Here is a 25320-nt window from a genome sequence, read left to right as displayed (position 1 = left end):
GAGGGATATTTTAAAAACTGATTTTTTTTTTTGCCCTTTGTAATAGCATAAGCATCACTTTTTAAGATTGGCCTGACATCCTGTAACTTCTCTTTTTTTTTCCATCCAGTGGAGATGTGAAGTCAATGGCAGCTTCATAGCTTTGTACTGAATGTCTTTTGAACATGGACTATATCAGTTTCCTATGGAGTTTCACAAAAGAGAAATTTTGGCAATGAGAAAAGCCTCTGGCATGTTAGGAACAGAAAGGAACATATATGCTTCAGAAATAGCAAATGGCTTGCCTGCAAAACCAACCCTGTGGTGCACATGCTTCTGTATTACAGGCCTGCTTTCCCACAAACGCAAAGCAGAGAGGAAACCAGTAGAGTCCTTTCTGGCTTAAATCTGTGTCCCCTGAATCTGTGCTAAAAGAAAAACCCATGACCTCCATCTCTCAGTGAAAACCTTATGCCACACTGACTCTCATTTTAATGCAAATGTCTATGTCCTTGCATATAAAAGCAATATTTTGAAGGCTTTATGAAACAAACAAGACATTGCAGAGAAATGTAAGTATGAATGGTTATTTAGTATCATAAACATGAATAGCATGCTAGAACACAATTTTTAAGAATAATAAGCACTATGTAGCATGTTCTGTGCTAAGAATTTGACATGTTGTTATTAATCTTAAGGATTCTAGGATATACAATATTATCTCCATTTTACAAATGAGAAAACTTGAAGTTAACAGTCCAAGGGAATATAGCTAGTATGTCGTGGGTATGAGCTAATTCAGTTCTACCTAATTCTCAGATCTGTGTTATTTAACTACTACACAAAGTAATACAAATGATTTGGCATCTGTGATTTATAAGAAATACATATTCAATGACCAAAATGCACTTCTCATATATATTCCATCTTCCTCCACAGTTCCAACTCCTAAAAAACTTGGAATTTCCTAAGTAAAAGAGTGATAACAATTTTTTTTTTCATATATAAATGAGGTGACTTTTGGATCCCACTTCTTGACCTCTGGGGAAGAGAGAAGGACTGGAGCTTGATTAGATCAAGCACACCTATATAATGAAGCCTCCATAAAGACCCAAAAAGATGGGGATTAGAGAGCTTTTGGGTTGGTAACACTTAGAGAGCAGAAGAAGTGGCCTGCCCAGAGAGGATGAGTAAACTGTGTCTTTCCCCATGTCTTTCCCTACACAGACCTCCCATCTAACTGTTCCTCAGTTACACTTGTGTCTGGGGAGTTTTCAGAGTAATGACCAGAATGCTTCCAGGTGCCATTATGCAGGGCCCGAGGCTCCAGGCTCCAGAAGACAGAAGTTCCTTTGTTTAGGACCTCACCCTATTTATCTCTTCACATGCCTGAATCTAGTGAGTAAATGGATTTCCTGAGTTCTGTGAGCTGCTCTAGCAAATTAGTCAAACCCAAGGAAGGGATCATGGGGATTTCTTATTTGTAGCTGGACTGTCAGAAGTACTGGGCAACTAAATTGGAGAGCAGTCTTGTGGAACTGAGCCCTTGAACAGTGGAATCTGTTATCTCATGGTGATTTGTATGAGAATGGAGTTGAATTATGCAACACCCAGTTGGTGTCTGAAAATAGTTTGGTGGGGTAAACCCATACCTGCACACACATTTGTAATTGGTACTAGGATCACTTTTAGCATCTAAGTACTATGTGCCAATGCCATGGAAGAAGACTAAGAACTTTTTATTTTAAAAGAGCATGATCAAGAAGTATACTACTATAGATATTTTCTCCAACTCTTTGAGCTGAAGTTTTGAACTGATGCCAACAAAAATCACACCAACCTTAAAAGCTTACCAGACCATAAACCATTTATGACATCTGGCAGTAAGAATTATCCTTGGGCTCATGAATTGGAAGAATAAACATTGTTTAAAATGTCTATACTGCTTAGAGCAATCTATACTTTCAATGCAATCCTGACCAAAATTTTGCCAGCATTTTTCAAAGAGCTGGAACAAACAATCATAAAATTTGTATGGAATCAGAAGAGACCCCACATTGCTAAGGAAATGCTGAAAAAGAAAAACAAAACTGGGGGCATCACGTTGCCTGATTTCAAGTTTTATCCACAAAGCTGTGATCACCAAGACAGAATGGTACTGGCACAAAAACAGATGCATAGACCAGTGGAACAGAGTAGAGAGGCCAGATATGACCCTCAACATCAAATAATCTTCAACAAAGCAGCACAAAATATCCAGTGGAAAAAAGACAGTCTCTTCAATAAATGGTGCTGGGAAAATTGGACAGCTATGTATAGAAGAATGAAACTCGACCATTCTCTTATGCCATACACAAAGATAAACTCAAAATGGATAAAAGACCTCAATGTGAGGGAGGAATCTATCAAAATCCTAGAGGAGAACATAAGCAGTAACCTCTTCGACACTGGCCACAACAACTTCTTTCAAAACATGTCCCCAAAAACAAAGGAAACAAAAGCAAAAATGAACTTTTGGGACTTCATCAAGATCAAAAGTTTCTGCGCACCAAAGGAAAGAGTAAAAAAAACAAGGAAGCAACCCATGGAACAGAAGAAGATATTCGCAAATGATACTACAGACCAAGGGCCAATACCCAAGATCTATAAAGAATTCCTCAAACTCAACATACACAAAACAGATAATCACATCAATAAATGGGCAGAAGACATGAACAGACACTTCTCCAAAGAAGACATAGAGATGGGCAATGGACAGGTGAAAAAAATGTTCATTATCACTAGCCATCAAGGTGATTCAAATCAAAACCACATTGAGATACCACCTTACACCAGTTAGAATGGCCAAAATTAACAAGACAGTAAATAGCAAATATTGGGGAGGATGTGGAGAAAGAGGAGCCTTCTTACACTGTTGGTGACAATGCAAGTTGGTGTAGCCACTTTGGAAAACAGTGTGGAGATTCCTTAAGAATTTTAAACTAGAGCTTCCTTTTGACCCTGCAATTGCACTACTGGGTATTTACCCCAAAGATACAGATGTAATGAAAAGAAGGGCCATCAGTTCCCCAATGTTCATAGCCATAATGGCCACAGTCACCAAACTGCAGAAAGAGCCAACATTCCCTTCAACAGACAAATGGATAAAGAAGATATGGTCCATATATATAATGGAGTATTATGCCTCCATGAGAAAGGATGCATACTTAACTTCTATATTAACATGGACAGGACTGGAGGAGATTATGTTGTGTGAAATAAGTCAAAGCAGAAAGAGTCAATTATCATATGGTTTTACTTACAAGTGGAGCATAAGGAATAACACGGAGGACATTGGGGAATGGAGAGAAGTGAGTTGGGGGAAATCGGAGGGGGAGACAAACCATGAGAGACTGTGGACTCTGAGAAAAAAAGCTGAGCGTTTTGGAGGGGCAAGGGGTGTGCGTTGGGTGAGCCTGGTGGTGGGTATTAAGGAGGGCATGTATTGCATGGGGCACTGGGTGGGGTGAATAAAGAATGAATTTTAGAATACACACACACACACACACACACACACACACACACAGAAAAATAAAATTAAATTAAATAAAAAAAGAAAAAGAACTGTCTTTGGTAATTTTTTATCCTTAGTAACATCATTTTATACTCTACACTTTGCCTCTTTTTAAAAATAAATCCCCAGAATACCAAAAGTCAAAAAAGCAAAGTAAGGAAAAATGAAATCATGACAAGATAGACCATTATGACATGAAACGGAAACAAACAAACAAACAAGTCTAAAATAACATCTTTCAGCAACATTTGTTTCAGCTTCTCAAGAGAAAGTAGAGTTCCCTAAGCTTAAGAAGGCAATGCTGACTGAACAAAAACAGTAAAAACAATGAATGAGGACTGCTTATTTTTGTGAGGCAACTGTAAGGGATAGAATTCTGGAAGCATCTTGCATAACTTATTCCTGATTTTCTTAGCAACGGAGTGAAGGCAGTCGCAACTGCCAAGCCAGAACTTGTGGGTTTTTGAGTCAAAGCCCAGCTCTCAGCAAATTGATTTTGGTTTCAACTAATCACCTGGCATTGGAGGCAGATGAAGATAAATTAAGCCTTTTGAATTCTGGATATGGGAACTCATTCTATACATAAAAATGATACACTATTTTGGTTAACATTTATGGAAAATGGTTTACGCATTCAGAATATATTTTTATCATTTTGGGCCTCCCTCCAATCTGTTTGAAATCTTTCTGGTACCTCCCAACCAATGTCCAATTACTTCATTTTGCTTTCTGGTCACCTAGTCTTTTATTTTTGTCCACTGAATAATTTGAGGTAGGCTTCCTGGAAAGCTAATGGCCCTTGCCTTAAGTTTCCCTTATACTCTCTTTCTTCTATGGAAAATACCTTTCTAAGTCATAAGCTAGACAAACTGTTGCTCTTTGTGTCATTATATTAGCTTATTAAATGTCACTGTGTTTATAGATTTGACAGAGAAACAACTATCTAATTATGAAAATAATGTAAGAGTGGAATAAGATCCTTATACTTCAAAATGCTATCATTTGAAGCCTTTCTCATGGCAATCAGAGAGGTATGAGAAAGCAATGTCACAAAAGTATTTGAAATCTTTTCTGTGCCATGTTTGGTAAGAGAATTTCCTGTCTGAACGCCGGGCATGAATCATACAGAATCAGATTATTTCTCTTTCAAATGATGCTCAGAAAACCCCGAAAACTCAAGACTTAATTTGTGAGAGGAGAAAGCACTGTGAAGATGGAAGCAGAGGTTGGAGAGCTACAGCCACAGGCATGAATGCCAGCAACCACCAGTGTTGGAAGACACTAGGAATATAGTCTCCTCTGGAGAGGATCAAGCCTGCTGATAGTTGCTTTCAAACTTCGGCCTCCAGAACTGGTGCATCTTGCCTCAATCATGGTTGAAATATTCAGCTATGCATCCCCTCAACCACCTTTCACCAAAATTACCAGGAGTAGGAATACCCAACAGAAGAAAAATTCATAGACTGTGACCTCTGCCACAGAACTATTGGATATGGACATAAATAATATGTTGGAATGGGAATTCAGGACAACAATTATCCAGGCAATGGCTAGGTTGGAAAAGACTGTTAGTGACAACATAAAATCTCTAAGAGAAGAAGTGAGGGCTGATTGGGCAGTACTAAAAAGTTGTATCAATGAGATCCGATCTAATCTAATCTAAATACTCTAATAGCTAGGGTAACCAAGGCAGAATATCAAATTAGTGATCTAGAAGACAAACTGGTAGGAAAGCAGGGTCAGGAGGAGGCATGGAACAATCGGTTTAGAAGCCATGAAAACAAAATTAGGGAAATAAATGATTCCATGAAACATTCCAGTGTCGGAATTATTGGGATCTATGAGGGGTGCAGAAAGAGAGAAGACTGGAAGATATAGCTGAACAAATCCTGGATGAATATTTCCCTAATCTGGGGAATGGAACAAGTGTTCATGTCCCAGAGGCAGAAAGGTCACCCCCAAGATCAACGAGTCTATAAAGACCTCCAGACACTTAATTGTGAAATTCACGAATCATAATTTCAGAGAGGAGGTCTTAACGGCAGCCAGGGGGAAGAGATTCCTTGGTTACAGAGGATGGACCATCAGAATAATGTCAGACTTGTCCACAGAAACCTGAAGCCAGAAAGGGTTGGCAAGACATATTCAGGGCATTAAATGAGAAGAACATGCAGCCACGAATACTTTATCCAGCAAGGTTGACGTTCAAAATGGAGGGAGAGGTAAAGAGCTTCCAAGACTGGCAAGGTTTAAGAGATTATGTGACCACCAAGCTCGCACCACAATAAATATTAAGGGGGGTTATATAAAAGAAGAACGAACCCAAGAGTGACATAGAACAGAAATTTACAGAGACAACCTATAGAAAAAAGGACTTCACAGGCAACATGATGTCAATAAAAAATTATCTTTCAATAATCACTCTCAATATGAACAGCCTAAATGTTCTTTTATTTTCTGTTTCTCCGAGTTTGGCTTCTTTTTTTTAAGATTTCACATGTAAGTGATATTATACAGTATGACTTACTTAATAGCATTCATATCCCTAAGGTTCATTCAAGTTGTCACAGATCATAGGATTTTCTTCTTTTTCATAACTAAACAATATTCCATTGTGTTACACTATGGAGTTTATCGTTCAGTTATGAAAGAAAAGGAAATCCTGCTGTTTGTAGCAACTCAAATGAAAATGAACCTTAATATATACTGTGGGTATATATATAATATTAGTATATATATACTATATAATACATATAGTATATGAGAGTATATAGTGATGAAGTTCTAGAACACAGGTAAGGTTCGGTGGGGTGAGGTCTGGAGCTGATGACCAAGAAAGAATTCTTGAGACATCTTTGGTGCAAAATGGTGGTTTATTAAAGCACGGGGACAGGACCCGTGGGCAGGAAGAGCTGCAGCTGCCCCAGGTTGTGAGGGATGGCAGGCTATGTACCCTGCAGTTGGGGGGAGGTGAGGGAAAGGGAGGTTTCAATGGAGTTTCATATGCTAAAGAGGGCCTACAAGGTGCTGGGATACTGGAGGTCTCATGGTTTGATCAATGTTGTCTTTTGGCAAGCCGTTAACATCAAGATAGTTGGGAGATTCCTTTCTTGCAGGATTGTTTCTTGTTTATGGCGGTCAGGGGTGCCTGAGGAATGTTACACATATTACCAAGGGGAGCGGGTGGAGAGGGGTGCAAGGTGCCAGCTTTTGCTTTGTCCTCAGCCAGCCTCCTGCTCCCTCATCAATAGTACGTATAAAGTGTGTAAATAAAATGTGTGTTTATATATATAACAAATGTATAAAGTATATATAAAGTGTATATATATTGTATGCATACACATACACACATACATATGTATGTTCTAATATGTATATATATATTGCATATATATATAGTATATACATACACACACTGTATACACACATACTATGTATAGAAGTATCTGCATTCCAATGAAGATATTTCTATCAGCTTCTGATCTCAATTCTTTGGATATGTACCGAAAAGTGGGATTGTTAAATCATATGGTAGGCTTGCTTTTTAACATTCTGAGGAAACTTCAAAGAGGTCTCCATAATGGCTGTTCCAATTTGTATTCCCACCAACATTGCACAGGGTTACTCTTCTTCCACACCCTCAATAGATAAGATTATTTCTTATCTTTTTGATGTCAACCATTCTGACAGTTAAGGGGTGAATAATTCTTCTTTAAGTATTTGGTAGAATTCACCAGTGAAACCATCTGGTTCTGAGCTTTTCTCTTTTGGATTTGATTACTGATTCCTTCTCCTTACACATTACTGTTTGTTTACATTTTCTATTTTCTAATAATTCATTCTTTGTAGGTTATATGCTTCTCATGTTTTATTGATTTCTTTTGGGTTATCCAATTGTTGGTATATAATTGTTCCTAGTAGTCTCTCATGATCTTTTGTATTTCTGTGGTATCAGTTGTAATTTGCCTCTTTCTTTGCTGATTTGATTTCAGTTCTCACTTTTTTTCTAATTAGTCACTAAATATTTGTCAATTTTGTTTATCTTTTCAAAATTGAAATTGAAAAGTTGACCTATTATATTGTATTTCTAGTCTCTATTTCAGGTATTTGTGCTCCAATCTTCCTTAACACTTTCTTTCTGCTGATGTTGGGCTTAGTTTGTTCCTTTTTTTTTTTTTTTTTTTGGTTCCTTCTTGTGTAAAGTGAAGTTGTTTTTTTGAGATCTTTCTTATATCTTATTGTAAGGATCTGTTACTAAAAACTTCCCTCTTAGAACTATCTTGAATTATTTTTGCCTTATTCTATGTGTTTGATATTCTGTATTTTCATTTTCATTACTTGAGAAGAATATGTATTCTGCTTTTGCTGGATCAAATGTTCTTTATGTGTCTGTTCCATTTAGTCCTAAAGTATGGCTGAAGTCCAAGTTTCCTTGTTGATTTCTATCTGGATGATCTATCCATTGCTGAAACTAGAGTACCAAAGTCCCCTATTATTATTGTTGTCTCTTTCTCCCTTCATATCTGATATTATTAGCTAAGTATATGTAGTTTCCCAATGGTTTGGTATGTATCTACTTATAATTATTGTATCTTTTGATGGATTGGCCTCTTATTATCATATAATGACTATATGTCCTATTATCATTTTGGTTTAAAGTGTGTTTTATATAAACTTTTATATAAGTATAGCCACCCCTGCTTTCTTTAGTTTCAACTTGCTTGGAAATATCTACTGCCATCCTTACACTTTGAGTCTATATGTCTCTGGAAAACTGAACTGAATTTCTTGTAGCCAGCATCTAGTTTTTTGTTTTGTTTTGTTTTGTTTTTGTTTCTTTGTTTTTTATTTTTTTATCTATCAAGCCACTCTTTAGCTTTTGATTGGAGAACTCAATCTGTTAACATTTAAAATAATGATTGATAATTATAATTATTGGCTTTACTATTGTCATTCTATTAATTTTTGCAGCTGTTTTGCAGTTCCATTTTCTTTTCTTCCTTTCTTGTGTTCCTTTGTAAACTGATGATTTTCCATAGTGATATGCCATAAGTCCCTTCTTTATATATTTGGTGTATTTATTGTAGACTTTGTAGATTTTTGCTTTGTGGTTCCCATGAGTCTTACATAAAATCACACACACACACACACACACTCACACGCACACGATGTTTTATGTATATTAAACTATAGATCAGTATCAATTATGAATAAATATTTAGAGTTCCTAGTAAAAATAAGTAAATTTTTATAATATAATATTAAAGGAATACTAAAGGAATCTGCCCTATGACCAACTTAATATAATGAATGCAAGACTGACTCAATAATAGAAAAGACTTCTGCTTTTATGCTAGGATCAAAAGTGCAATGTCACATATCCCAGGAATTAAGCAGTAATAACACATTATGTAATATTTGTGACATACTGTGAGACATGAAACTTTAATCTTTGATCAAATCTCATATTGTAGAAATGAAATTATTACAATTTTTATATCATATGCTTCTCTATTCATACATGAGTTAAAAGCAACTATTAGTAATAAGGTGAGATGTACAAAATCTTGTGTATGGTAGAAAGTTGTAAGATACAAACACAACACACACACACACACTCATGTATATATAATGTGACATATATATCATATCAGTCCATTTTACACTAATAATTTTATATTTTATACTAAAAATATATCAGTCCATTTCACACTAACAATTTAACTTTTATTGCACAAAAAACTCTATGCTTTTTCCCCCTTTACTTTTGATGTCACCATACATCATTTAATAGTGTGAATCCATTAACAAATTGTAGAAACTATAGCTATTTTTAATACTTTTGAACTTTAACATTTATGTCAAAATTAAGTTGTTAACACATCAGAATAGTATAGTATTGATGCATTTCTGAATTTGAGTATATGATAACCTTCACTAGTGTGTTGTATATTTTCAGGTAATTAACTAGCATACTTTTGTTTCAGCTTGAAGAATTCCTTTCAGCAGTCCATGTAAGAGAGGTTTAGTGATGTTGAATTCCTTCAACTTTTGTTTACTAAGGAAAGTCTTTATTTTGCCTTCAGTTTTGAAGGACAACTTTGTAGGATAAAGTATGCTCAGTTAGTGGTTTATTATTTTAAACATTTTGATTATATCATCTCATTTTTCTCCTGCCTATAAACCTCTCTGCTGAAAAATCCATTAATAGTCTTATAGGGGTTTCTTTTCTATGAAAAAGGTTTTTTTTGTTGTTGTTGTTATTGTTTGTTTGTTTTGTTTTTTCCTTTCTTTTGTTGCTTTTAAAGTTCTTTACCTTTTGTTTTAGGCAAGTTTTCTTTTTTTTTTTTTAATGTGTTTTGATGAAGATTAAGTTGGATTGGAATTTTTTTAAGATTTTATTTATTTATTTGACACAGAGAAAGAGATCACAAGTAGGTAGAGAGGCAGACAGAGGCGGGAGGGGGAAGCAGGCTCTCCTCTGAGCAGCTGGGCTCAATCCCAGGACCCCAAGATCATGACCTGGACCGAAGGTAGAGGCTTAACTCTCTGAGCCACCCAGGTGCCCCATGGATTGGAATTTTAAGGTTACCCACTAGCTTCATGAACTTTCCAAATCTCTCTCCGGGTTTGGAAAGTTCTCAGCCATTATTATTATTTTTTAAAAGTTTTATTTATTTATTTATTTATTCAGGTTTTATTTTTAAGCAATCCCTACACCTAACATGAGGCCCAAAACTACAACCCTGAGATCAAGAGTGGCATGCTCTACCAACTGAGCCAGCCAGGCTCACCCACCATTATTTCTTTAAATAGGCTTTTCTACCTCTTTCTTTTTGCTTCCTTCTGGGATTCCCAGGATGCATTCATTCTTTCTTTTGATGGTATCTTATTAATATGTAGGCTTTCTTCATTCTTTTTTATTATTTTTTCCTTTGCTCCTTTTACTGGACAATTTCAATTGATCCATCTTCAAGCTCACTAATTCTCTCTTCTCCTTGTTCAAGTCTTCTGGTAAAACTCTCTATTAAATTTCTTAGTTAACTCATTGTATTCTCAGCTCCAAAATTTTTTGCTTCTTTATGTTTTCTATATCTCAGTTGAACTACTCGATTTTTTCTTGTATTGTTTTCCTGATATAGTTAAATTGATTATATTTGTTCTCTTCTAGCTCTCTAGGCATTTGTAGAACAATTATTTTAAATTCTTCATTGGGCAGTTCTTGGATCTCCATTTATTTGGGACCATTTCCTGAAGGTTTACTCTATCTCTTTTTTGTTGTATTTGAGACATGTTTCCTCATTCTGATTCCTGTAGCTGTGCACAGGTATCTGTGCATTTTAAGAAGCAGTCACCTCTTCCAGATTTTATAGACTGCTTTAGTAAGGGAAGGCATTTTACTTATGGTTGGGGGCATGCTGGATGATGCTGTGACCCTAAGCTTAGTGGTGCAAGGCACCATGTTCAGGGATGTGTGGTAACACTGGATCCTTACAGCATGATATCTCTTAAGCTCAAGCACTGTAGGGGGTACACTGTAACTGCAAAGGCTATTGGGAATCTAAGTGGTACATCCAAGTCTGTTAACAGGGAACCAGGACTGGTAGGAGTGGTAGCTAGAGCTGGTGCTCTCTATACACCCAGCTATGGGGACCAAATACAGGAGCTAGTTTTAGACATACTCATAGTGATAGCACAGGTAGCAAGGACCAAAGCCAACTATGGGCTCACTGGCAGTTAGATACCCAGACTGTCTGGTGTTCTCCTTTGGGTGCCTAGTTTTTCCCTGGGCATGCATATACTGCAATGGAAGCTGGATTGTTTTGGGTTGGGTCTGTGCAGGTACACAGCTGGCAGGGCTAGCTCCAAGAATAGGTATAGTGTTAGGGGCAACCTGGTGGCTTAGACTGGTATCTTATACTCATGCAGCTGTAGAAGCCTGAAGTGACTATAAAATTGCTCCCTAGCTGTTGGCTGGGGGGAGATGAGCAGTGCAAGGAGGGACTTTGTTATCTGCCATCTCAAATTTGCACAGCTGAAACTGACACACTAAGTCATCTTATATCTTTTCTCATATCAAAAGATTCTAGTACCTTTCAAATGCATTTGTAGAAAATTAAGATTAATTAAGAAGCTTTCAACACAAAGTGAGAGGAATTAGTGTCTTGGACCATGATGTTAAGACTGGATAGCAAAACAAGGTGGAATTTGGCATTTATTGGGAATAGCATTTGTTGAAGCTCTAGATACAAGTTTTGAAAAAAAAGGCAATAGTCCAACACTTTATCAACAAATTTGAGCAACTTGGAAAACAAAGCTCTCAGTTACTGAAATCAGAGTAACTATAGGAAGGACAAGTTTGGAGGATTTCAAATAAAGAGTTCAGTTGGGCATGTTAAATTTGAAATGCTTATTTTAAATTAAAATAGTACTAAGTGGAGTTCAAGTGTTGGATCCATGATGGAGATATGAATTTGGGAGAAATCCAGATCTAGATGATTTTTAAACCATGAGACTTGAGAGTGCATCCAGAAAGTAAGTGTGCATAAAGAAAAGAATAGCCCACCAAGGCTGGTCGTTCAGTGTTCAGAACTTGGAGAAATGAAGGAAAGAATGTGGGTGGCCAAGATTGTCACTCTATTGTATCAGTATCCTAAGCATTGTTTCTGACAATATTATAGATATACCCTCTCCCAAACCCAACCCTCCTTATCCAATACATTTACTCCTATAATTAGAATGATCTTCTTTTATTTATTCATTTGACAGAGAGAGATCACAAGTAAGCAGAGAGGCAGGCGGGGGGTGGGGAGGAGGGGAGGTGGGAAGCAGGCTCCCTGCAGAGAAGGGAATCTTCTAATTGTATTATTCTGTATTTGTTGATTAGTAAATATTTTGATGCTCATAAACTTCCCCAAAATAGTCCTCCTGTTTCTTTGACTCAATTTTTGTCTAAGGTTTTGTACAAAATTCTGTGACACATAGAAATAACTATTTGTTAAATAAACTGTACAAAATATTTGGATCTCTAACTTGGGTGTTGAGAGATGAAGATTAAACAATGTGTGAATGACACATCTTTTATAAGGAAAAAATATAAGTTACACTACAATTCATTTAATAATCCTTATCTCACAATTCTATGCCCATCTATAGAGCTTCCTAATATGTTAACATAGCATATGAAAGAAACCTCAGGGAAATCATTTGTCATGTTCCACTTCATTGGCTACTAATTCACTTACTCATAAAGCTGAGTTTGGTGGACAGACAGTGTTAGCAAGTCAAAGCTGCCAGACACAGAAGTCCCTGGGGTCATTTGCAAGGTCCTAAAAGCCTCCTTTTGTGTGTAGAGTTCATGATTTTAATCAAAAGACAACCCCTCTTTCCTTTCCAACACACTATCCTGAACTCTTTTCTATTGTTTCCATTTTTAAGACTCCTTTGCCTTTTACTTATTCCTCATCTGCATGAGTTGCAAGCATGTCCCCAATGACTCTAGCAAGTGAAGACTGTTCCCTGGACAATTACCACATATGGCAATATTTTCTCCTAGGGCAGATAAGACTTTTATCGTTTCAGCTTGAGAGAGAGGTAACTTACAACACAGAGTCTCTGAGTATTGGAAACATGATGGATGTTTGTTTGTCTTGATGTACCTGGCCTCTTTTTTCAGGCACGCACTAAATAGCGTGCCTTGTTGAAAACTCGGAGTCCAGCCACAAACGCTCAACAGCAGAAAGCTCAGCTGCAAATCGGTGGCTGGCTTTTACTTCCCTGCTGTTTTGGTCTCCCTTAATTCCCACATGGCTTTTTTTTAATGTTTGCATTGAACTTGTTTCCTTCAATTCTTAAATACTTCCTGAAGACCCTCCATAGCAATTTAAAACAGAATATGTCCCTCAACCTTATATTGGTGTTAGGTTTCCTTAGACTCATTTGTATTTGTTATTAAAACACTGCATCATAATTATTTGTTTCACAAACATCACCTCCTATTTTTCCAGTTGCCGACATGTGAGATTAGAATCATTATCCTCATTTCACCTTTTGATAAACTATTTATTCAAGCAAGCTTTATATCTATTTTTACATACGTCCAAGAACACTAGAATCTGAAAATAAAGAGGTATAAACATATAATATTTGATAACTGCTCTATATGTATATATTAAATAAATTATCCAATGTTTAATTTGCTAAACCTAAATCAGAACAGGAATTTAGCAGTATTTTTTGGTGTTTAAAATCCATAGCAAAGATGAAAGCTCATAATGTATTTAAAAGAGGTGCAGATTGGGGTGCTGGGTGGCTCAGTGGGTTTAAGCCTCTGCCTTCAGCTCAGGTCATGATCTCAGGGTTCTGGGATCAAGTCCCACATCGGGCTCTCTGCTCGGCAAGGGAGCAGAGAGCCTGCTTCCTCCTCTCCCTCTCTCTGCCTGCCTCTCTGGCCTACTTGTGATCTCTCTCTGTCAAATAAATAAAATCTTAAAAAAAAAAAAGAGGTGCAGACTGCTATATGTTTGATATACTTGCAGAACTGGGTCAATGAAATATTAGTTGTGAAACCACCATTTCTCACAAGTAAACAGATTATAAATTTTGGGAATAACTGGTGAGTTGAAATCTAGTCTTTTTATTTTAACATTTTAACAGTGAGGTAAAGAGGGGAAGAGGGGTAGTTTTAAAAGCCAGAATTTACAAACCATGGAAAATCAGAAATGATGAATTATTTATTAAATGATGTCAGTATTTTATTTTGGAGAGTTACTCTCTGAAAGGACAAGAATTAAGGTTTGTTATGATTTTCTAGAAAGTTTTTAGGTAGACATCTTTAAGAAGCTATTACGTAATAGTGAATGCTGATGGTAGAGTAGTAAGAGAACAGTATCTGGAAAAAGTAAATATTCTGTCATAATAATTTGTGACTGTGGGTTTGTGATTAGGACAAAGCCAGTTTTGTAGCAGGTGCCATATTTCTTTGTGGGCTAAGCTTCCATGCAAAGAAGTACTGATATAGGATATTTTTATTTCATTTCAATTTAGTTTTTCTACTTTTTTATACACAATATAATTAACAAGTGAGAATCTGCCCACATACACCAGCAAGAACAGAATAACTGAGCTTTAAACGTACTTCAACACCTGCATTTTCAGTTAATAAAGGCATCCAAATGGCAAAATTCTCTACTCTTCCATCTTTCCGCCAATTCATTTACATAAGTTAAATTAACAGATTTTTTAAAAGCATCTTTTTCCAAACACACACCATGCTGGTGGGAGCCAGTCTCAAAGCTGAGAAGAGCAACAGTTGTGGGTCACAAATTTTAAATGTGATATTTCATTTCAGGAAAATTTTGTCCCTAATAACCTGCCCATGGTAATTTTAAAGCTTATTTGCTTGATATGTTTGTTTTTGCAACTGATGATTTTTTCCCCCCCTCTGGACAGCAATTCTTGAAAATTATGGGTGTTGGTACATCAACTAGGACTCAAGGAATAAAAGTGTGAGAACTATTTTTATTTTTTCTATTTTTGTAAACAAGTGGTTTTATGTGAATGATTCCCAGGTGACTAGTTACTTTGCACCATACTTAGTCTTTTTTTTTTTTTTTTTTTTGGTGATACATTCCAGTTTTAGGAGTTTTTTTCTACTGCTGTGGAGAAATTATTAGATTCTCCAATTCAGGGAATAGTTCACTTTAGCTTCTGCATGTTTGAAAGCTATCATCAGGTACTAACTTTTCTGTTGAGGAAACCTCCTTTTCCTGTTGGGTTGCTGAGTCATACTGGTTTGGGCCTCAGATCCAAATATAGTTCCTTGTATGACAAATAATCATTCAACAGCTTCAAAGTTGCTGATATTTTAACTTTAGAGACCACTCAGTCTTTTTATTTTTATTTTTTTAATTAGAGGTAGACTATAACATGAACCTAAAATTCAGCACATTTATGAATTTCATACTTCCCATAATTCTCATACTAGGAAGCATCAGAAATTTCAAAAATAGAAGAAACAGACATAAATTGTCCCATGATTGAAAATTGTACTCATTTTCTCTGTCTTCTCCTTTTTAATAAACTAAGAAAGTAACAAGGCTAATCTTGTGATTGGCTGAGATAAATATCACTCCACTGCTTAGAATCCTATTATTCACTGTACTCAAGGGAAAGTTGTAATTTCTTAGCAATGCTTGTAAGGTCATGATTTTCTTTTCAGCCTCACTTTACACCACTTCTGATTTCTCAGCAAACTCACAGTATTATACTTTCTAGTTGCCCTAAGTAAACAGTTTCTCAACTGTTTGATACTCTGACACCCTCCCCTGAGATACCTGCTTGATACAGGGTGCTCTTCCTTGTCTGTCTCCACCTCCATTCCTCCAGACAAATCCCTTCTTATGCTTTTGGAAGCAGCATTTTGGTTACGTGCCCACCTCCTCTGAGAGGCCTGCCCCTCACAAGACCCCATGGTGGTGTCCCCAGGTGCTCACTGCACTTAAGGCTCTCCAGGGTCCCTCCCTGACTGGACTCCAGCACTCACAGCATCCACACCTTAATGTTGGTTATGTGTAATGTAGGCCTCAATGACATTTCCAACTTCTGGCTGGATATAACTCCTTCAAGAATTGTCTGATTGAATAAAATTGCAAGCACTAAAATGAAATTAAAGGCATCCAAATCGGCAAAGAAGTCAAACTATCACTCTTCGCAGATGATATGATACTATATGTGGAAAACCCAAAAGACTCCACTCCAAAACTGCTAGAACTTGTACAGGAGTTCAGTAAACTGTCAGGATATAAAATCAATGCACAGAAATCAGTTGCATTTCTCTACGCCAACAACAAGACAGAAGAAAGAGAAATTAAGGAGTCCATCCCATTTACAATTGCACCCAAAACTATAAGATACCTAGGAATAAACCTAACCAAAGAGACTAAGAATCTATACTCAGAAAACTATAAAGTACTCATGAAAGACATTGAGGAAGACACAAAGAAATGGAAAATGTTCCATGCTCCTGGATTGGAAGAATAAATATTGTGAAAATGTCTATGCTACCTAAAGCAATCTACACATTTAATTCAATTCCTATCAAAGTACCATCCATTTTTTTCAAAGAAATGGGAACAAATAATCCTAAATTTCATATGGAACTAGAAAAAACCTCGAATAGCCAAGCAATATTGAAAAAGAAAGCCAAAGTTGGTGGCATCACAATTCCGGACTTCAAGCTCTATTACAAAGCTGTCATCATCAAGACAGCATGGTACTGGCACAAAAACAGACACATAGATCAATGGAACAGAATAGAGAGCCCAGAAATAGACCCTCAACTCTATGGTCAACTAATCTTTGACAAAGATTATCCAATGGACAAAGAATGTCCAATGGAAAAAAGACAGCCTCTTCAATAAATGGTGTTGGGAAAATTGGACAGCCACATGCAGAAAAATGAAATTGGATCATTTCCTTATACCACACATGAAAATAGACTCAAAATGGATGAAGGACCTCGATGTGAGAAAGGAATCCATCCAAATCCTTGAGGAGAACACAGGCAGCAACCTCTTCGACCTCAGCCATAGCAACATCTTCCTAGGAACATCGCCAAAGGCAAGAGAAGCAAGGGCAAAAATGAACTATTGGGATTTTATCAAGATCAAAAGCTTTTGCACAGCAAAGGAAACAGTGAACAAAACCAAAAGACAACTGACAGAATGGAGAGATATTTGCAAATGACATATCAGATAAAGGGCTAGTGTCCAAAATCTATAAAGAACTTAGCAAACTCAACACCCAAAGAACAAATAATCCAATCAAGAAATGGGCAGAGGACATGAACAGACATTTCTGCAAAGAAGACATCCAGATGGCCAACAGACACATGAAAAAGTCCTCCACATCACTCGGCATCACGGAAATACACATCAAAACCACAATGAGATATCACCTCACACCAGTCAGAATGGCTAAAATTAACAAGTCAGGAAATGACAGATGCTGGCGAGGATGTGGAGAAAGGGGAACCCTCCTACACTGTTGGTGGGAATGCAAGCTGGTGCAACCACTCTGGAAAACAGCATGGAGGTTCCTCAAAATGTTGAAAATAGAACTACCCTATGACCCAGCAATTGCACTGCTGGGTATTTACCCTAAAGATACAAACGTAGTGATCCGAAGGGGCATGTGCACCTGAATGTTTATAGCAGCAATGTCTACAATAGCCAAACTATGGAAAGAACCTAGATGTCCATCAACAGACGAATGGATAAAGAAGAAGTGGCATATATACACGATGGAATACTATGCAGCCATCAAAAGAAATGAAATCTTGCCATTTGCAACGACGTGGGTGGAACTAGAGGGTATCATGCTTAGCGAAATAAGTCAGTCGGAGAAAGACTACTATCATATGATCTCCCTGATATGAGGGAGAGGAGATGCAACATGGGGGTTAAGGGGGTAGGAGAAGAGTAAATGAAACAAGATGGGATTGGGAGGGAGACAAACCATAAGTGACTCTTAATCTCACAAAACAACCTGAGGGTTGATGGGGGGATGGGTGTTGGGAGAGGGGGAGTGGGGTTATGGACATTGGGGAGGGTATGTGCTATGGTGAGTGCTGTGAAGTGTGTAAACCTGGTGATTCAGAGACCTGTACCCCTGGGGATAAAAATATATTATATGTATATAAAAAATAAAATTAAAAAAAAATCGCAAGCACTGTAGAAAGCGTAGTGCATTATTTGCTGCCTCCAATTGCTCATCAAGTACTAATTTCTTAACTCCTTTTAATCTGGTTTTCTCTGTGCTTAATCTCTGTGTTTAATCTCATAACAGTCTTTCTAATTGTCAATCTGGGTTTCCTCTTTATCCCACTTTCTTTGACCTTACTGTAGAGAGCAATACAATGGATCATTTCATTTCTCTTAAAAACACTCCTTCTCCTCAATTTCATAACATGCAATTCTCCTTGATGCTTTTTCTCAAAATTCTCATGCAAAATTCATAGACATTACTCAAGTTTCTTCCGGGGAAATTTTGTTTTTAATTACCTTCCTATCCAGGACCTCACTCAGGTCTACAGCCTCAATGATCACTTCTCCTCCCTGACCCTTAAATTATTCTTTCCTGTCTGACTTCTTTCTGGAGTTCTAGTCTACATTTCCCGATCTTTAATTCCCAGATATTTCCACATAAATGATCTACTTCTTTAAATTCAACATGCTTTTGAAATACTTCACCTTACAAACTCAGACAAGTTCATCTTCTTAATATTTCAATTCTCAAAGCTGTCTTATGTTAAAAACTTTTCTACCTTGATGGCTAGTTCTATCTTCCCTTCTAACTCCAGGGCTCCCAATCCCAATGACTTTATTTCCTCAGGATTTCTCACATGCATATTCTCTTTCCTTCCTTCTAACATCAATATAGTTGCAACATTAGGTATATTTTACCCACACCAAAAACAAAAACAAAAACAAACAAACAAAAAGAAGAAAAACCCCTCAATTTACCTGTGATTTTCACTTCTACTTTTCATTATTACTCTGATAAAACTTTTATTCTTTTCAGAAAATTTTTTAAATATTTTATTTATTTATTTGACAGATGGAGATCACAAGTAAGCAGAGAGGCAGGCAGAGGGTAGGGGGAAGCAGGCTTCCCGCTGAGTAGAGAGCCCGATGTGGGGCTTGATCCCAGGACCTGAGATCATGACCTGAACTGAAGGCAGAGGCTTTAACCCACTGAGCCACCCAGGTGCCCTTTTTTTCAGAAATTTTAAGTGACTTCCCATTTTTAGAATAACACAAGATATAACAGCTAAACCTAGCACCTAAAAGTCTAAATAATCTTGTCTCAAGAAACCTATGGTATTATACCTCCCATCCTTGCATTTCTCAGAGACTTTTTTCTTTTATTTAGTGAACATTTTTTATTGGCCTTTACAGATATAATGAATAAAGTCAAAGTAAAATGTAAATATCACAGTACAAAAAAGGAAAAATATAAGTGGATAATGCTTTTACTCCATGAATATATATATATATATATATATATATATATATATGCACACATATATATATTTTTAACACCTTAATTTTATTCTATTTTTTTCATGTTCCAAGATTCATTGCTTATGCACCACATCCAGTGCTCCATGAAATATGTGTCCTCCTAATAACCACCAGAAGGTTCACCCATACCCCTCACCCTCTTCCCTTCCAAAACCCTCAGTTTGTTTCTGAATCCACAGTCCCTCATGGTTTGTCTCCCCCTCTGAATTACCCCAATTATTTTTCTTTTCCTTCTCCTAATGTCCTCCATGTTATTCCTTATGTTCTACAGGTAAGTGAAACCATATGATAACTTTCTCTGCTTGACTTATTTCACTGAGCACAATCTCTTCCAGTCCCATCCATGTTGATACAAAAGTTGGGTATTCATCCTTTCTGATGGAGGCATAATACTCCATTGTATATATATAAACCATATCTTCTTTATCCATTCGTCTGTTGAAGGGAATCTTGGTTCTTTCCACAGTTTGGCAACTATGGCCATTGCTGCTATAAACACTGGGGTACAGATGGCCCTTCTTTTCACTACATCTGTATCTTTGGGGTAAATACTCAAAATACTGTACTTTGGGGTCATAGGGAAGCTCTATTTTTAATTTATTAAGGAATCTCCACACTGTTTTCCAAAGTGGCTACACCAACTTGCATTCCCACCAACTGTGTAAGAGGTTCCCCTCTCCACATCCTCTCCAACACTTGTTTCCTGTCCTGTTGATTTTTGCCATTCTAACTGGTGTAAGGTGGTATCTTAATGTGGTTTTGATTTTAATCTCCCTGATGGCTAATGATAATGAACATTTTTTCAGGTGTCTATTAGCCATTTGTATATCTTCTTTGGAGAATTGTCTGTTCATGTCTTCTGCCCATTTTTTTGACATGATTATCTGTTTCGTGTGTGTTGAGTTTGAGGAGTTCTTTATAGATCTTGGTATTGGCCCTTTGTCTGTAGTGTCATTTGAGAATATCTTCTCCCATTCTGTGGGTTGGGTTGCCCCTTTCTTTTGTTGACTGTTTCTCAGAGTCTTAAACAAGCCTAACTCATTTTCTGTAAATCCTGTCTTTTCTGCTTTTGAGATACGTTTATACCATTCACTCAAATTGGTAATACGTTTATCATAGTCTTGGCATATTTGTTTTCTAAATACTGAGTTTAGTATTTTTCTTTACAAAACTTTCTTAGCTTAATTTCAAATTATATTCCATACTCATATTATTCTTTGAGACAAAAAGTCATAATTTATTCCTTTTCTTTAGCTCCTCTGAATACCTAGTCCACCTTATATGAGGGCTCAGTAAATACTAGTTGATTTCACTTTGCTGCTAATGAAAATAGAATCTGATTTGATTGTTTTTTATTGGAAAAGTATGTCTGGTTGGGTATTTAGTATCATTACTAAGTTAGATAAGAAATCAAATCTTCATCATTACCATGTATGATTTAAAATAAAAAAAATACAGACTTGATACTTTTGTGAATAATATCAGAAGGTGAGTCCAAATTAGCTATTTTTAAATGTTTTTCTCACTTCAATCTATTTGCTTGGCATTTAATGAAATGTAGGAAGATAAATCATAATTTTCATGAATAACTTTTTTTCCCCGTTTCCTTTCTTTTTTTAAAAAATTTACTTATTTCTTTTCAACGTAACAGAATTCATTGTTTATGCACCACACCCAGTGCTCCATGCAATACTTGCCCTCCATAATACCCACCACCTGCTCCCCCAATCTCTCACCCCCCACCACTTCAAACCCCTCGGATTGTTTTTCAGAGTCCATAGTCTCTCATGTTTCATCTCCCCTTCCAATTTCCCTCAAATCCCTTCTCCTCTCCATCTCTCCATGTCCTCCATGTTATTTGTTATGCTCCACAAATAAGTGACGCCATATGATAATTGACTCTCTCTGCTTGACTTATTTCACTTAGCATAATCTCTTCCAGTCCTGTCCATGTTGATACAGAAGTTGCATATTTATCCTTTCTGATGGAGGCATAATACTTCATAGTGTTTATGGACCACATCTTCCTTATCCATTTGTCTTTTGAAGGGCATCTTGGTTCTTTCCACAGTTTGGTGACTGTGGCCATTGCTGCTATAAACATTGGGATACAGATGGCCCTTCTTTTCACTACATCTGTATCTTTGGGGTAAATACCCAGTAGTACAATTGCAGGGTCATAGGGAAGCTCTATTTTTAATTTCTTAAGGAATCTCCACACTGTTCTCCAAAGTAGCTGCACCAACTTGCATTCCCACCAACATGAATAGCTTTTTTAATTGTCTCAGTGGTTAGTGTCAATTTTTATGAAGGAGAATTTACTTAATCATTTTATCTTTGGAATGAACTAATTAGTTGTAAAACCTTAAAGATTCAAGTGAAGTCCCTAAATATTAATGATTTTCATTTAAAGCATTATCTAATTACAACCCTTTCCTTAATACAAATTACCTACACTGACATAGAGAGCAATTTTCTTTATTCTCTATTTTTTGTACTATCTATTGTTGTATTATAATCAGAATTCTAATTGAATGTATACAGTATCCATTTTTTTTTCTTTTTCTCTTTCTTTTTAATTGTTTTTCAAGTTTTTATTTAAACTCCAGCTAGTTAATATACAGTGTCATATTTGTTTCAGGTATAGAATCTAGTGATTCAACATCTCCTTATGTCACCTGTTGCTCATTACAAGTGCCCTCCTTAATCTCCATCACCCATTTAATCATTGTTCTACCCACCTCCCTTCCTGCAACCTTCAGTTTGTCCTTGATAGATAAGAGTCTTAGAGTGCCTGGGTGGCTCAGGCATTAAGTGTTTGCCTTTGGCTCAGGTCATGATCCCAGGGTCCTGGGATTGAGCCCCACATCATAGCCCCACATTGGGCTCCCTGCTCAGTGGGAAGCCTGATTCTCCCTTCCCCACTCCCTCTGCTTGTGTTCCCTCTCTCGCTGTGTCTTTCTCTAATAAATTAATAAAAATCTTAAAAAAAAAACAACAACAACAGGAAGAGTCTCATGATTTGCTTCCCTCTCTTTTTTATCCCGTCCCTATGCTCATCTGTTTTGTTTCTTAAATTCCACATACGAGTGAAATCATATGACATTTGTCTTTCTCTGACATTTATTGCAGCATACTAAATTCTAGCTCCTCCTTGCAAATGGTAACAATTTTTCTTTATGCTCATTAGTTGATGGGTATTTGGGTTCTTTCCAACATTTGGCTCTGATTGATAATGCTGCAATAATCATCAGGGTGCATGTGTCCCTTTGAATCAGTATTTTTGTATCCTTTGTGTAAAAACATTCTAATGCAATTGCTGGATCATAGGGTAGTTCTATTTTTTAACTTTTTGAGGAATCTCCACAATGTTTTCCAGAGTGACTACACCACTTTCTAATCCCACCAACAGTGTTAGAGGGTTTCCCTGCCTCCACATTCTCCCCAACATCTGTTTTTTCCTGTGTTGTTAATTTTAGCCATTCTGATAGCTGTGAGGTATTATCTCTCTGTAGTTTTGACTTGTATTTTCCTGATGAAGAGTGATGTTGAGCATCTTTTCATGTGTCTGTTAGTCATCTGTATGTCTCCTTTGGAGAATGTCTATTCTTTTATTAACTGGATTATTTGTGTTTTGGGTGTTGAGTTTGGTAAATTTTTTGTAGGTTTTGGATACTACCACTTACCAGATATATCTTTTGCAAATATCTTCTAACCATAGATTGCTTTTTAGTTTTGTTGACTCTTCCCTTTGCTGTGCAGACTCTTTTTTTATCTTGATGAAAACCCAATAGTTAATTTTTGCTTTTGTTTCCCTTGCCTCCAGGGATGTGACTAGTAAGAAGCTGCTGTAATCGATGTCAAAGATGTTTCTGTCTGTGTTCTCTAGGATTTTGATGGTTTTCTGTCTAATATTTATCTTTTTAATCCATTTTGAATTTATTTTTGTGGTATAAGAAAGTGGTCCAGTTTCATTCGTCTGCATGTTGCTGTCCAGTTTTCCCAACACCATTTGTTGGAGAAACTGTCTTTTTCCTTTGGATAGCCTTTCCTGCTTTGTTGAAGATTAAGTGACCATATAGTTGTGTACATTTCTGGGTTTTCTCTTCTGTTCCATTGATCTATGTGTTTGTTTCAGTTCTAGTACCACACTGTTTTGATTACTACAGCTTTGTAATATATATTACAGTCTGGAACTGAGATGACTCTGTGTTTTTCTTCAAGATTGTTTTGGCCACTTGGGGTCTTTTGTGGTTCCATATAAATTTTAGGATTGCTTGTGCTAGCTCTGTGAAAGTGCTTTTGACATTTTGATAAAGATTGTATTGTATCTGTAGATTGCTCTGGATAGTACAGACATTTTTTTAAGATTATTTATTTATTTATTTGACAGACAGAAATCAGAAGTAGGCAGAGAGGCAGGCAGAGAGGCAGGCAGAGAGAGGAGGAAGCAGTCTCCCCGCTGAGCAGAGAGTCTGATGCGGGGCTTGATCCCAGGACCCTGGGACCATGACCTGAGCCGAAGGCAGAGGCTTTAACCCCTAGTACAGACATTTTAACAATATTTCTTCTTCCAATCCATGAGCATGGAATGTTTTTCCCCATCTTTGTGTCATCTTCAATTTCTTACATAAGTATTTTATGGTTTTTGGAGTACAGATCTTTTACCTCTTGTTTAGGTTTATCCCAACATATCATATGGTATTTGGTGAGATTGTAAGTGGGATCTGTCCCTTGATTTCTCTTACTACTGCCTCATTATTGGTGTATAGAAATGTAACAGATTACAGTACATTGATTTTTATATCCTGCGACTCTAATGAATTCATTAACAGTCCTAGCAATATTTTGGTGGAGTCTTTCAGATTTTCTCATAGAGTATCATGTCTTCTGGGAATAGTTTGATTTCTTCCTTGCTGAATTGGATGCCTTTTATTTCTCTTTGATGTCTGATTCCTGGGGCTAGGACTTCCAGTGCTATGTTAAATAATAGTGGTGAAAGTGGACATCTCTGTTTAGTTCCTCTGTTTTGTTTTCCATAGAGGAAAAATTGTCAGCCTTTCTCCACTGAGGTTTATATAAGATGTGGGTCTTTGATATATGGCTCTTATGATGTTGAAGTGTGTTCTTTCTATCCTTACTTTCTTGAGGGTTTTTTATCAAGAATGGGTGCTCTATTTTGTCTGCATCCCCTGAGAAGATCTTATGGTTCTTTTCCTTTTATTAATATGGTGTACCACTTTGGTTGATTTGTGAAGATTGAACCACACTTGCAGCCCAGGAATAAGTCCCATTGGATCATGGTGAAATATTCTTTTAATGTAATGTTGGATTTGATTTGCTAATATTTTGTTGAGAATTTTTGCATCCATGTTTGTCAAGGACATTATCATACAATTCTCTTTTTTTAGTGGGGTCTTTTCCATATTGGGAATCAAGGTAATGCTAGTCTCATAGAATGAATTTAGAAGTTTCCTGTCCTTTTCTATTTTTTTTTTTTCAACAGTTTGAGAAGAATAAAATTAACTTCTTTGTTTGGTAGAATTCCCCTGGGAAGACAACTAGTCCTGGACTTCTCTTTGCTGGGAGATTTTTGACTACTGACTTAATTTCTTGGCTAGTTATCAGTCTATTCAAGTTTTCTATTTCTTCCTGTTTCAGTTTTGGTAGTTTATATGTTTCTAGGAATTAATCTATTTCTTC

This window comes from Lutra lutra, chromosome 13 (assembly GCF_902655055.1).
Source record: "Lutra lutra chromosome 13, mLutLut1.2, whole genome shotgun sequence".
Lineage (NCBI taxonomy): Eukaryota > Metazoa > Chordata > Mammalia > Carnivora > Mustelidae > Lutra > Lutra lutra.
The sequence above is the reverse complement of the archived record's forward strand: the minus strand, read 5'-3'. Positions refer to the sequence as shown.